Source organism: Sus scrofa, chromosome 9 (genome assembly GCF_000003025.6).
Source record: "Sus scrofa isolate TJ Tabasco breed Duroc chromosome 9, Sscrofa11.1, whole genome shotgun sequence".
In the NCBI taxonomy this organism is placed as follows: Eukaryota; Metazoa; Chordata; class Mammalia; order Artiodactyla; family Suidae; genus Sus; species Sus scrofa.
Window position 1 is genome coordinate 117,561,859 of NC_010451.4, and position 13,231 is coordinate 117,575,089.

Sequence of the window (13,231 nt, forward strand, 5' to 3'; positions counted from 1 at the left end):
CAGGCCACGCTACAAAGGAGGCAAAGTTTGATTCTGGCTTTGTTCCATCATGACTTTCTCTGTCTTCCTGCCTCTCTCCTTCTGGCTCAATTCTCTGCCCCTCCTTCTGCTCACTAGCTATCCAGACTGTCCTCCACTTGCACAGATACCTCCTCTGTCCTGCCTTTCCTGCCTAGCAGGGTCCCATGGTCTAAAATGACTTTTCCCTCTTCTCCTGCCATCATTTCTCCTCCTCTTCTCTCCATTTTCCTCCTCCAGTGGCCTTTAGACAAAATGATTTACTAAAATAATGGGGATTCTAGGGTAGGTAAATGGGTCTCTCTGGGGACACCTGCCTTTCAGCAGGGACATTTGGAAAAGGCAGGGCCTTAATACGGATGTATCTCGCAGCTCCCTGATGGTCTAGGGGCTAAGGGTCTGGTGCTGTCACTACTGTGGCACTGGTTCGACCCCTGGCCCAGGAAGTATTGCATGCTGGAACTTTCCACACACACACAAAGAATGTATCTCAAATAGCGGCATTTCCAACACCTGGCAGAACCAAGTGTTTTATTTTTCATTTCATTTCATTTTTTTAAAATTTGAGTTGGGTGAAGGTAGGGTCAGAGAGTAACTTTCAGGGCAGGGAGATTTCGCAGTGCCGGTCAAAATAAATTTTGTGGGCAATGTTCTGCTCTCACTATAAACCCACTTGAAATGCATCCAATAAATTATACTTAATTTACCAAGCTTTCCCTATCTCAGAGGCTACAGGAACCTTCAGCTAATGAAGCCATCTCATCATCTGTGAAGTTTCTGTGGGTTCTTTACACCCAATTGTTAGTAATGTGAGGATTCACTTGTCAAGGATCAGTCTGAAGTGTGTGAGGCTTTCAGTGTAAACAACATTCCTCTCAAGCAAACATGAGGAAAAAGATGCTTCACTTTGTGGTTTCAGAGACAACAAAAAATGGCTGGCGCTAGTCCAGTTCTACAGAGCTGATAGAAATATTTTCTGCCTCTAAATTGCTGGTCTTTGGCCAAGGCAGTCCAAGGGTTGGCACAGGTACCCAGGAGATGTGAGGTAGCTGTGGCCACTCTGCCATCACCAGTTTTCCTTCTCTGGTTCATTTGTCCTCTCCTCTTAGTCTGACGTAGTTCTGCAGTCCGAGGAGTCACACTCATTTTGCTCTGCTAGCTTTGTACCACCTTCACTTTTAAGGCTCAGCTCAAAGCCCACTTCTCCTCCCACGAGGTCTTCTTGGGCCATCTCCGCTCCCCGGAGCCCTGTGTCACTTGTTCCATTTAGGTTCTCAGTAATTAGCACAGCAAATGTCAGGGTACTGTATTTAAAACTTCATTATATTGTCATGCATTGGTATTGCACTGGTTTTCTGGATTTAGGATTGTCCCCTGACCCAATTCTAAGCTCCTTGAGAACAGGAACCATGACAAGCGTTTTTGTATGGCCCTTGTGTTACCAAAAATGAGGTCTGGCTGCTTGCTGCTATAAAACCAGTGAAGAGGCAAGGTTGGTGGAAAGGAAAGTTTGCTTTATTTCTGATGCCAGCAACCAGAGAGGGAGTTGCAGGCTTCTGTCCAAAGGATTGATTCTTTCCATTCACAATCACTGGGCAAGAGTTTATATAGGCAGAGGGAGGGGGCTGCATGCAGAAACAGCATAGTCAGCTCTGACAGTCCTCTTGAAATTGGTCATACAATGATCGGACCAGTGTCATTTTGCTTGTTTAAGTACCGTTAATCTTCAGTTCCAGGGTTGGTTTGTTGCTATTTCTTTGAGGCCACTTCTTGGAATTGTGGCAGCTTATGGCATGGCTCCAGCCTGGTCATCATGTAGTGTCTTACACCTGATGGGAGTTTTAATGTCTATAAGACAGCTCATGGGATATGGCTCAGAATATTTCTACAGTCCTTGAGGAGGAGCTAAAGGTCCTTGGCATTGCTTACTGACTAAACTATTATTATTTGGTCTTGTTTGTTTTCCTTTGCTTCTGCAATTTCTCACTTCTCTGAGTAAACTTATTCTTTGACTAAAGAGTTTCTACAGAGAAAAGGCAGGCAGGGGACATGGTGGGGGAAGGGCCGTAGAGTACATACTGTTATACTTGATACTCACCAATTACTCAATAAAGACTCACTCACTGGGTCTTCTGCTCCTTTCTCTTATTTTCTTATCTGCCTTGCCAGTCCTTTCAGGCGCCCTCTTCCGCTTCCCTGCGGCCTAAGTGCCCTGGGCTGCTGGTGCCCACACCACTGTCTCAGGGTGTTGGATGCATCCAGATTTAGGAGATTTCTGACTCCTAGTTTCCTAGGAGCCAGGGACTATTTTTAAGAGTGACCCCTTGGATACAGCACTGGATAGGGCTAACTCCCAGCCAGTCCGAATCCTGTGCTTTTTTTGGCATGAGAGGGGCTGACTTCAGGGTTATAAAAAAGCTGCCACAATAAAAGCTGTTATGGGGCCCATCCGATCCACACATTTAAAAAATTCAATCACAACACTGTAAGTGCTGGTTAACTCATCATATCTGTTAACAGGACTGTTGATCCTCTCGTTGGGGGAAAAATCTGGATGATTTAAATTTGCTTTGATGACATACCAAAGGGTAACGTTACATAAGCATTTTCACTCTAAATATGGGTCCTGCTTATGGTCAATTCTCATCAGTATGTTGGAAAGCAATTTCAGTAAGTACTTAGCTTAATCAATTCGTATCTGCTCATTGACCTTCGGGATTCTGGGCGAGTCCCATCATGCAGTGTGCTCGGCAATTCTCTGTCTCTTCAGACAGCAGATTTCTCAATATTTGTACATGGCTTTCATATTCAATCAATGCAATCATCTGTTCCCTCCTTTCAACCGCTTCCCTTGCCTGGGGAGGTGAGCGCCACGCGGTGCCTCTGCCGCCTTGTGTGTGTTAGAGAACACTTGTTTACTAGGTCCCTAAAATCTAGAGAACTCAGAAGATAGTGGGGCATTCTGGGATAATAAAAATAATGGGGGAGAAAAAATAAAAATTTATCAGCTTGTTTACACAATTATGCAAATGATGAGCACTTATACATGGCTGATTCCTCAATTATTCATGGTTTGAAGCTCTTGAAAATTCAATTAAACTAAATAACCTTTTTCTTCGGCTCTTATTCTGAGCAAGGTAGTGTACTTTGAGGAAGGGGAGACAAAGACACAATTTGATGAGAAAAATCAGAGGAATAGGCAGATGACTAAAGCACATGTTGAGTGAGGGCTCTAAGAAAAGCACACTAGATGCCCTGAGGGTTTAAAGCAGGAAGATGAAGGGCTGTTTGAGTGAAGGGTGGATTCCTAGAGGATGGAGGAGACTGTGCTGGCATGCCCTCTTCATCCCCAGACCAGCCTCCCTCTTATCTGGGTGATGAGAGGGCTTCATAGCAGATCTCCCCACCTCTAATTGCTGCTTCCCAGGGATCTTTCCACAAGGCAATCTGATTGTGTCACTCACTCCCTGGCTGTGACCCCTGCAATGTCTGCAGGAAACAAAGTTTCTCAGGATCAGAGTTCCCGTTGTAGCTCAGCAGTAATGAACCTGACTAGCATCCATGAGGATGTGGGTTTGACCCCTGGCCTTGCTCATGGGTCTGGCATTGCTGTGAGCTGCAGCTTAAGTCACAGGTGCACCTTGGATCCCACCCCTAGCCTGGAGAATTTCCATATGATGCAGGTGTGGCCCTAAAAAAAAAAAAAAAAATTTCTCAGGATCTCACAGTAAAGATGAAAGTTCTGCTGTGCTCTGAAGCCTCAACCCAGAGCTTGTCTAGCTGTCGTGCACACAATACTATCTACCTGTTGGGCAGGCTCAGTGGCTCCAATGACCTTGCCCATGATGCCCCTTCTGCCTGCACTGACCTCCACTTCTCTCCTTTTCTCTCCTTTCCTGGGTTCCCCATTTGTCTGGAGCACTCCTGTGGCATATTCCTTGCAGCCTCCTGCCTCCGGGACAGGGTCGCTGCTTCTCATCCTGCCTGTCTATAGGACACGGCACCGTCATCCCACTTGTCACATGCTTTGTAATTCGGGGAGGGGATAAGCATGCTTGCCTGCCTTACATGAGTGTGTTCTCCTTATGGTCAGGATCCAGACGGCGGGCATGGCACATAGTATGTGCTCCATGCATGTTTGTTGAATTAAGTTGAATATGTTGCTTGGGTGGGTAGGAGGCACCGTTGGCCGTGGGATTATAGAGTGACAATGAGGGGAGATGTGAATGTGGACTATTCTTTCGCAGAGTTTGGGATACAAGAAAGTGATAGTCCTGAAACCAAGGGAGAGCTGTTTTTATTGTTTGCTGGTTTGAATGGAGACCAAGTCTTGTTTATAAACAGAAGGGGAAGAACATAGAGAAAGTGAGAGGAGCTATGAGTGAATAAAGAAGCCATGCCTGGATGAAGGCTCTGGAGGAGGTGATGGGGAAGGGCTCCATGGAAGAGTGAGCCTTGGCAAGGAGCTGGGACACTTCCTCTCCAGAGAGAGAGGATGAAGCAAGCCAGGGAGGAGGACCGACAGAGGCCTCTGGGGAGGAGAGGAGCAAAACTAAGCAACTCTCTTCTGATGTGGCCCCCGACTTGGCAAAGGGAGAGGTGAGCTTGAGGGTAACCCGCCAGCTGACACGCCCAATACCAGTGCATTTTCACCTGTAATCTGCCAGAGGTTGAGAGAAGGCACAAAGACACAGGGTACTTTAATGGGCAGCAGCCTCTTCAATACTGTGCTCTTGATGAAAGGCTTTCACCACTGAATGGGGTGCTTAAATGGCCACGCAGCAGGGCTGGCAGGGCAGAGCATGGAGGTACCACGGAGACCCCTCTCTCCCCGCTCCCCTTTCCCCTCCTTGCGAGGCAGCATTGGAGCCTAGGTGAGTGTGTCCTGGCCAAGGCTCCTCTGAGGTTTGGCAGAGAGGTCCATCCTGTCAGCCTGGAGCCCTGCTTTGCTGCTGCTCCTCTTCGTCTGTTTTTTTTTTTTTTCTTTTTGGCCATGCCCACAACATGCAAAAGTTTCCAGGCCAGGGATTGAACCTGCACCACAGTAGTGACCCAAGCCACAGCAGTGACAATGCTGGATCCTTAACCCGCTGAGCTACCAGGGAACTCCACATCTCTGTTTTTGTGAGGCAGCTGGAACTGCCATTCATGGTTCCATCTGTAGTTTCTGCTTGAATCTACTCAAGCCACAGTTTAGACAGATTACAGGTGTTTTCTTCCTGAAACCCCCTCAAGGTCCCTGAAGGCTGGGTGAGTCTGGGACTCTTAGGGCCAGAGCAGGAGATGTGAATCAACCCACGGCTATATCCAGGCTCAGGCTCTCCTGACCACTCCTAGCTGGCTCTTTGGACATCTTAGCTCCACTTCAGGGAAATAGGGTGGCGAATGGTCTTTTCCCAGTGGAATGCAAAGGCAGGGTTTAAGCTCAAGTTTGGCTTCTTGTGAAAGGCTCTAGGAGCAGCTGTTTCTGGTGAGCGTTCCAAAAGGATGCTTACAGTCAGGGGCACTCCTGCGCTGACTGCCTCCCTCAGAAGGGCAAGCCTTGTTTTTAAAAGCCTCCAACTTTCTTTCTAAGGCCAGACACGGCTCTAGTTTGGTTGGGGGGAAAGATGGGGGAGAGAAGACAACGGAGTTGTTGTTTATTTTTTTATAAGGAGACATTTATCTCAACACGGAACCATCTGTTCCTGTTCACCTAGGGTGGGGTTCCCACTCCACCCCTCCCATTCTGTTTTTAACTTTTTCGAAAACTTAAGGAGGAGGGTTAAATTGGAAGGCAAGTGGTATTCTTCCCAGCACTGAGCCCACCTGCGAGAGTTACAGACGGAGCAGAGCATCTAAACAGAGATATAACATTCATACTTCTGACCTTGTGTATTAGTCTCAGCAAAAGTCAGGTATTAACAACATCTGTATGGAATTATAAATGGCCAAAGAGTAGTTGCTCGATAAAGGTTTGTTGCCTCGAACTGAAAGTTATCACAGAGTGCGGGAGTACAGAGAGAAGTTTTCCCACAGATTACCTACATAATTACCTGTTCTAATAATTCTGTGCCTGGTCCCTACCTTATCTTCCTTGAAAATGCATGACCAAGGAGACACATTTACACACAGAATCCTAGACCTTTAGAGACGAAAGAGACTTCATAGACGCACACATACCCAGTCAGGCTGCAGAAAGATGTGTTTGCAAACTTGTCTGCCATCCAGAGCCGTCAGGAAGCTGGGAGCTCAGCTCCCCAAATATCACATTTATCTCAACTTGGCAAGAAGCTGAAAGCCTATCTGGGGCCATTTAAATTCTGATGTTATTAAGGACTCATCTAATCAGCTTTTAAAATAAGCTGCTTTCAAATGCATGGGGAATGAAGGTAGGGCAGCCACAGGCGGAGTAAGACAGTTCACACCAGCCTGGTGACTGTACCTCTGTTCCAATAAGAAGAACCAGGAGGGACCTGCTGGCCTTTCAGTTTGGTAACTTCTGCAAATGCAACAGCAAACCTCACTGGTGAACAGCTATTTATAGGTACACGGGGGAGAGGGCCATTCTGGACAATCCATGCTCTTCTGTGAGGTCAGTTGTACACATGTGACAAGACTTGGCAGAGAAAGACACACTGTGCCAGGAGGTGAGATTTAGTCATCAGAGCAGCTGGTGCTCCTGAGAGCGACCTCTGAATGCTGCATCCGTAGACTTCAGAGAAGCTCCATCCTCAGGAGGGCCAGCAGGATCCACCAACCCTCCTGTACCCACCCAACAGTTGTTAGCTGGCTTCAGGGTAGGCCCCTTATATCCAGCTGCAGCTTGACTCTCCCTGGACCCAGGAACTTGGGTCAGCTAAGTTGGGTCAGCACTGAAGGGAGCTTAATCCCGCATGTTCATGGCTCTGATGTGGTTTAGGATTACAACTCTGATTCTGACACCAATTCCAAAGTGTGGGTTTCCCACTACCACCAAGCAATTATTTGACAGCAGTTGGTTGTCGTACCATTCAGCTCAGTTCTGACACTGTCTACCCGGAGATGGAGCATCAGATTCCACAGGTTGAGAGTGCAGTCCCACAAGACTGCCCTTCACATCAGTGCCAATCACCAGTCCAGGTTGTCACCTGTGCTTCCAACCCACAACACCCTCCTCCAGTTCTGTTAATTTGCTAGAGCAACTTGCAGAACTCAGGACTCACTAGATTACTGATTTACTATTAAGAATATTAAAGGGAACAAATCAACAGCCATTTGAAGTTACACACAGGGGTGGTCCCAAACAAAGCATTTCAAAAGAGCTTCTGTCCCCATGGGTTTTGGGGTCCAGCATGGTGGCATGAGGAGGCATACTATCTCCCCCACCCAGAAGCTCTCAGAACCCCTTCCTTTTGGATTTTTATGGAAGCTTCATTAAATAGACAGTATTGATTGAACCACTGGCCACTGGTGATTGAACTCAACGGCTAAGCCCTCTCTCTCCTCCAAAAGTCAGGTAGTGGCGGTAGGACTGAAAGTTCCAAGCCTCTAATCACATGATCAGTTCGCCTGGCAGCCAGCCCCCATTCTTAGGAGAGTTCCAAAAATCACCTCATCAACAAACTCAGATGTGGTTGAAAGGAGTTTGCTATGAATATCAAAACACCTGTACCGCTCTTATCGCTTTGGAAATTTCAAGGGTTTTAGGAGCTCTGTGCCAGAAACGGGACAAAGACCAAATATGTATTTCTTATCATAAATCACAACATGGCTGAGATCATCCCAGGCCCTGTGCTCTTCCTGAGTGTTCTCTGACTGGCCTATGGACTGACTCCACAGAGAGGATTGGGGCAGGGTCCTCATTTCTGTAGTGAGGCTGCCCCCAGACACGATGAGCTGTCTTCAGCAGTTACCTCCTACACACACACCACCATCTGCTTCCGCACATGGACTTCTCAGATCCCTCCCCACCCCTGGGCTCCTTCTTTCCTCCTTCCGACCCCTCCGTCAGATATCATCATCCAACAGGGCTAAATGAAAACCTGTGGCTGTTCTTGCCAAGCTCGTAATTTGTCTCACAATCAAACCAATATTCCTTGAATACGTATTCAACATCGATCTGGAGAATGAAAGCATGCCACATCCCACTGAACCCACCTTATTCAGAAGTCAGTTTAGGGATCAACTGTTTTTATTTGAACGTTTCTTTAAGCAGTTGGGGGTTGGGAGAGTTTAATCTTCCACTGCAAATCAAACATCCTTTTAGCTACATAAGTACTCTCTCCGAGTAGAAAGGTAAAATGTCTCAGTCTTAATAGCTAGCCTTAGTTGCTGTCCAGATGGTCCACCTTATTCAAACCCTGCTTAGTTGCAGAGAACTTGATCTCAGCCAGCTGTTAACCTAGGAGCACCAAGTTAACCAGTTCACTCTTGGGTGTGAATGGCTGGCTGCCAACTTAGGGCAATGAAGTCTCTTGTGAGTTTGTACATTCAAATGGGTTTGAAATGGCCTGGGGTACTTTGTAGTCAAGTGTCCCCAAGTAAGGCAGGATGTCACTGAGTGTATTCTGGGTTAATTCAAATGCAGGGCTTCATCAAACCTGTCTTATTGCCCTGTAAGTGCCATGGTAGATCACGAGAACATCATGAGTCTGAGGAATGAAATGAGTTTTTCCTGAACAAACTTTAGCAATTTTATGAACAAATAGAGAAGGTTGGTGGATATTTTATCACTGTTGTGTACAGTTAAAAAAAAAAAGGCCACACCTGTTTGAAAATTTCCCAATTTGGTGCATCAAGTTTGCATGCCAAGAAAAGTTATTAAAGGAGCAAAATATTCACTGTGCCTGTCAACTCTGTGAATCCTGAGCGCCTTCTCCCGCAGATCATTTTTTAAAGGTTATTTTTTCAACCTGAAAATTCTTTAGACATATATATGCAGTATGAAAAAGGAATTAGGAAAGCTTTTAAATTAGAAGAAATAAAACGACAGGTTTTTCCTCTAGCCATATAAAATAGTTATGGATAGAGATAAAGAGATGGATATTTTTTCATAATACTTTATTAGAGGTTTTGGAACTCTAGAAATTTTAAAGTCAGGCTGGTGAATAATTTAGCAGTGATTCACGCAGACTCAGAGTGGGTAGGGTTGGGCTGGTATCCAGTCCAGCCTCTTGGAGGGGCTGAGCACAGTAATGTACTTTTATGACCAACTACGTTATGAAATGCATTTCAGGAATATTTTATGAGAAGCCAAAACCTTGGTGCCCAGTTTCTCCGGCTTTTCCTGAGACAGCAGGAAACCCAGGGGAGCTGGCCCTCTTGACCACCTCTTTGCAAAGAGACTATCCCTCAGGCTGTTGTTGCAGTGACAGAGTCTCAGATCCCCGGGAATATGCAGTCACAAGTGAAAGCCTCAAACTGGCCATTGCAATGATGGATGGTAAAAGGTTCACAGAAAATGGTACCTTTACTGATGGTGTCTTGGATGTTGTCTCTCTCCCGCACGTTCTTTGATCCTAATGCCCAAAGAGATGTGGCCTCTGAGCAGTTGTGATGATGTGGCTGCCTGAAACAGGAACAAGAGAGGGAAGAAATGTGTTTATGGTTTCAGAATAAGGAAACTTGATTTCCCTTTCCATCTCAGCTGCCACATCTCTATTTTAATAAACTTGGAGGAGTAACATGGATTTCTAAGGAAAACTGTTATTTATTGTTACTGTTTCCTCTCCTGAGACTTCCATTTATTTCATTACTTTTCTTTTATTCATTCAATCGCTTTGCAATGAGGTGGTAAATATTTAAGGTAAGATTTCTACAGAAGGATTATAAATCCACATATGTGTTTTATGTAGCAAATCTATTTTGAGATCTTTGAAGGTGGCTGGGGTTCCATGCTGAGATGAGCTGATTATGACAAATGCTTGTCACTTCCTCCATGAAGCCTATCATTCCCACTAAACTGAAGCCCCTCTTACGTTCATCCTATCCATGGCTCTCAGTGCCTTCCTGTGTCGCAGAAGTCACCACCATGTAAGCCTCTTCATTTGTGCTGTTCTCACTGTGGACTCTCAACTCCTCAAGGGCAGATTCTCTGACCCAAGCACATTGCCAGCACAGAAAAGCTCCATAAATACTTTTTGAGAAAATGAATGCATGACAAAGAATAATTTTCTCAGGTTAGAGACACTAGCCATGGCAGCAGTGACATCTCTTGCAAAAGGGGAGCTTCTGTGTCAGCAATGTGTCAGTCTCTTTAAACACAGCTCCTCTGCAAAACTCAGACCCTACACAATTCCCATGGATCATCCCATATTCCATAGCCCAGAGATAATGCCTTCCAAGGTTTGCTTCCCGCAAACCCTTCTGAGCCTTCTCCAAAGTGGACACTGAGCCACACGGACCTCGTTTACAGGCGTCTAAAGAGGCTACTTAAAAATCAAGTAGCGCCAAGGGAGAAAAGAGCAGACCTTTGGCTAAGGTGTAGGCTTGCTCATCTAAGCTGTTTCTGAATAAATTAACCTGCCCTAGAGGACCCCATGGAGCCTGGGAATTGGAGGAAAGATCATTTAGTTCTGGAAAGGCAAATCGATTTCATCTCTGGGGAATACTCCAGAATATCAGCAGGGCAGTGGCTGCCTGGAGAACCAGGCTAGGATTCTGCAGCTGCGTCATTGGGAAGGAGGGTGGTTTTCAAGGGGTTTGCCAATGCCCATGGTGGGGAAGTGCTGGATGTGATGTGAATACCAGGTCCTTTCCTCCTCTAAATCTAATCTGGAGGCTGCTTACCAAATGAAAACTTGGCAGATCTTTTGGACAGTATAATTTGGACAGCAACCGCCCCAAATTTGTAGCTATGTTACTGTCAGTTAACTCTGATATTAGAAAATTTCCATGGAATTAAAACACTCCCTCTCTTTTTTGTTTCCACCCCACTGACCCTTTTATTTTTCATCTCATCTTCGAGGTGGTGACCTCATTCTTGGGAAGAATACAATCTCTTTAGAACCAACAAAGTCAAAAGTCATCAAAAGTGTTAGTGAAATCTCCTGTTTAATTCATTCAACACTGACACCTTCAATTCAGCATGCTATTTTATTATTATTTCTCCAACTAGATATAGGCTCAGTCATTCATTCATTCAACTCACATAAGTTTGTTCATTGTATTTTAAAAATCTTTCTTACTCCTGAAATTATGAAAGTGATAATTGCTCATTGTAATAAGTGAATCTATAGGAAGATGTATCCAGAAAAAGCTAATAATTTCCCTCCAGCCTCAGCCCCTTGATGTAATGTTTTAATAGACGAGTATGTGTCTTTCCACACTGTCGTAAGTCCAATTCCCAGGAAACAGCCTGAGACAGATTAAGCACCCTGAAGGCTTCCTGGGACAACTCTTATGGGGAGTATAGGAAGCAACATTGGCTGGAGGGGCCTCTGGAGCTGTCCTGCATTGCCTCACCAGTCTTTGGAGGTGGGCTGTCCCCGGGGAGAGGGTGAGCACAACCTTGGGCAAAGCAGCTCCCTTTGGCTGAGGGTGAAGCCCAGAGGGGAACTCAGCTGGGAGTGATGGCAGCTAAGGCTCCCAGCAGCTGGGGGCTGAGTGTCTCAGCTGGGTGCTGCCAGGCAGCACCCACCAAATATATCCTCCCTCACACTAATTTACACCCAATTATGCATATACCTACAGACATAGGGATATATTTGTTTATAGTTTTTAACTAAAATACTCTGCAGCTTGTTTTGACTTAACCTAAAAACATCATTATCTTCCCCCAAATTTATTTATGCACACACATGTGAACCTTTACAGAAAGATCATAGTCTACATCTAGGCTTTTTTAGTGCAGTGTTTTTTTTGTTTGTTTTTTTTGGTTTGTTTTTTTTTTTCTTCTCGGTTGCTTTCCTCTCTCTACCTTCTCTCCTTCTTGTGCTGTCCGTATTACAGGCTGACAGCATGGGATTGTAGACTTTTGTACTTTCCTTCATGTACAGATAACCACATATACACATATGTGACTACGGACAGATGCACTGATTTAGTGTTTTAGTCATTGGCAGCAACTATTTATTAAGCGCCTTCCGAATGCCCAGGTCAGCACCAGGCAATGAAGATACAAGAAGAGGACACAGCCTCTGCCCACAAGGAGATCCTGCCTGTGGAGGCCAGAGATCTGGAACTGGCAGTTATGATAGGGATAAAGTAGGATAATTAAGTAGTCAGTATAAAAATCCCACGAGGGGATTAAAGACAGAAAGGGAATTTTGAGGGATTTGAGGAGACTGTTGTAAGCTAATGACCACTCGAGAAAAGAATCTAGTAACCTAGCAACGATCTACTCTACCTCAAAGGAAGACCAGGTGCATCTAATCACCAGACACACTCAAGCCACAAACCCAATAGTTAGAACAGAAAACGATAGATATGGGGTCTGAATCTTGTTACCTGAAGTCAGAGAGTTAAGAGTCCTTGAAGAGTAGCATCTCAGCATTTAGCCAAGACATAAATATAGGGGAAAGGGGAAAAACTAGGTGAAAGGGTACCTTATACATGAGATGAATGACCATATTTTAATGTATGTTACCACCTTTTGCTAATATGCATATAATTTAAATAGCGCCATGACAGTTCCAGTTAAACCATATAGGGTCAAAGGAGGAACTAATGATATAAGCCTTGATATTTACCCAAAATAGAGGGAGAAGGTGGTCTTCTCTCCTCCATACTTGTTCCTGATTATAAAAATGTAGCCCTCTTGGTTCTTGGGCTGCTATATTCCTTTGCCAGTCCACTGTGTCTCTCACAAGCATCCTATACTAATAAGCTCACTCTTGGCCTGTCACTTTGCCTCACGCTGAATTCTTTCTGCGATGAGACAAAAGAACCTGAGCTTCAGTAAGTCCTGACACCAGGTGAGCAGGTTCAATTAAAAGACAATGGGTTCAAGTCTCCTAAGTCAGGGATCGTGGGTTCAAGTCCTACTTGGAGGTGGGGTGGATTCAAGTCCAGCATGTGGATTTGAGTGCCAACCTGAGTTTTGGCTGGGTTCAAGTCCTGCCCAAGTAGGACTGCAATTTCTGTTATAACGGAGGGGAGTTCACTTACAGAGGCATGCACCAAACACATGGTGCTATTTATTTTTTTTTAATTTTGTTGTCTTTTTAGGGCCAAACCCATGGCATATGAAGGTTCCCAGGCTAGGGGTTGAATCGGAGCTGTTGCCGCTGGACTATACCACAGCTGCCTCAAC

General features: G+C 45.3%; 1 protein-coding gene and 1 long non-coding RNA gene across 5 annotated transcripts in view; one reads left to right on the plus strand and one right to left on the minus strand.

The window, feature by feature from the left end:
• Nucleotides 1-13,231, plus strand: part of LOC102162878 — a 381,084-nt gene that overhangs the window by 314,651 nt on the left and 53,202 nt on the right. The gene's annotated exons all lie outside the window — the stretch shown is intronic.
• The window catches only part of TNR (tenascin R), a 424,403-nt gene that overhangs the window by 195,929 nt on the left and 215,243 nt on the right, over nt 1-13,231 (minus strand). For all 4 annotated transcript variants that reach the window (XM_021063666.1, XM_013989629.2, XM_021063665.1 and 1 more), the window contains one exon: nt 9,447-9,547. The gene's annotated coding sequence lies outside the window, so the exon portion shown is untranslated. The remainder of the gene's footprint in view (nt 1-9,446; nt 9,548-13,231) is intronic.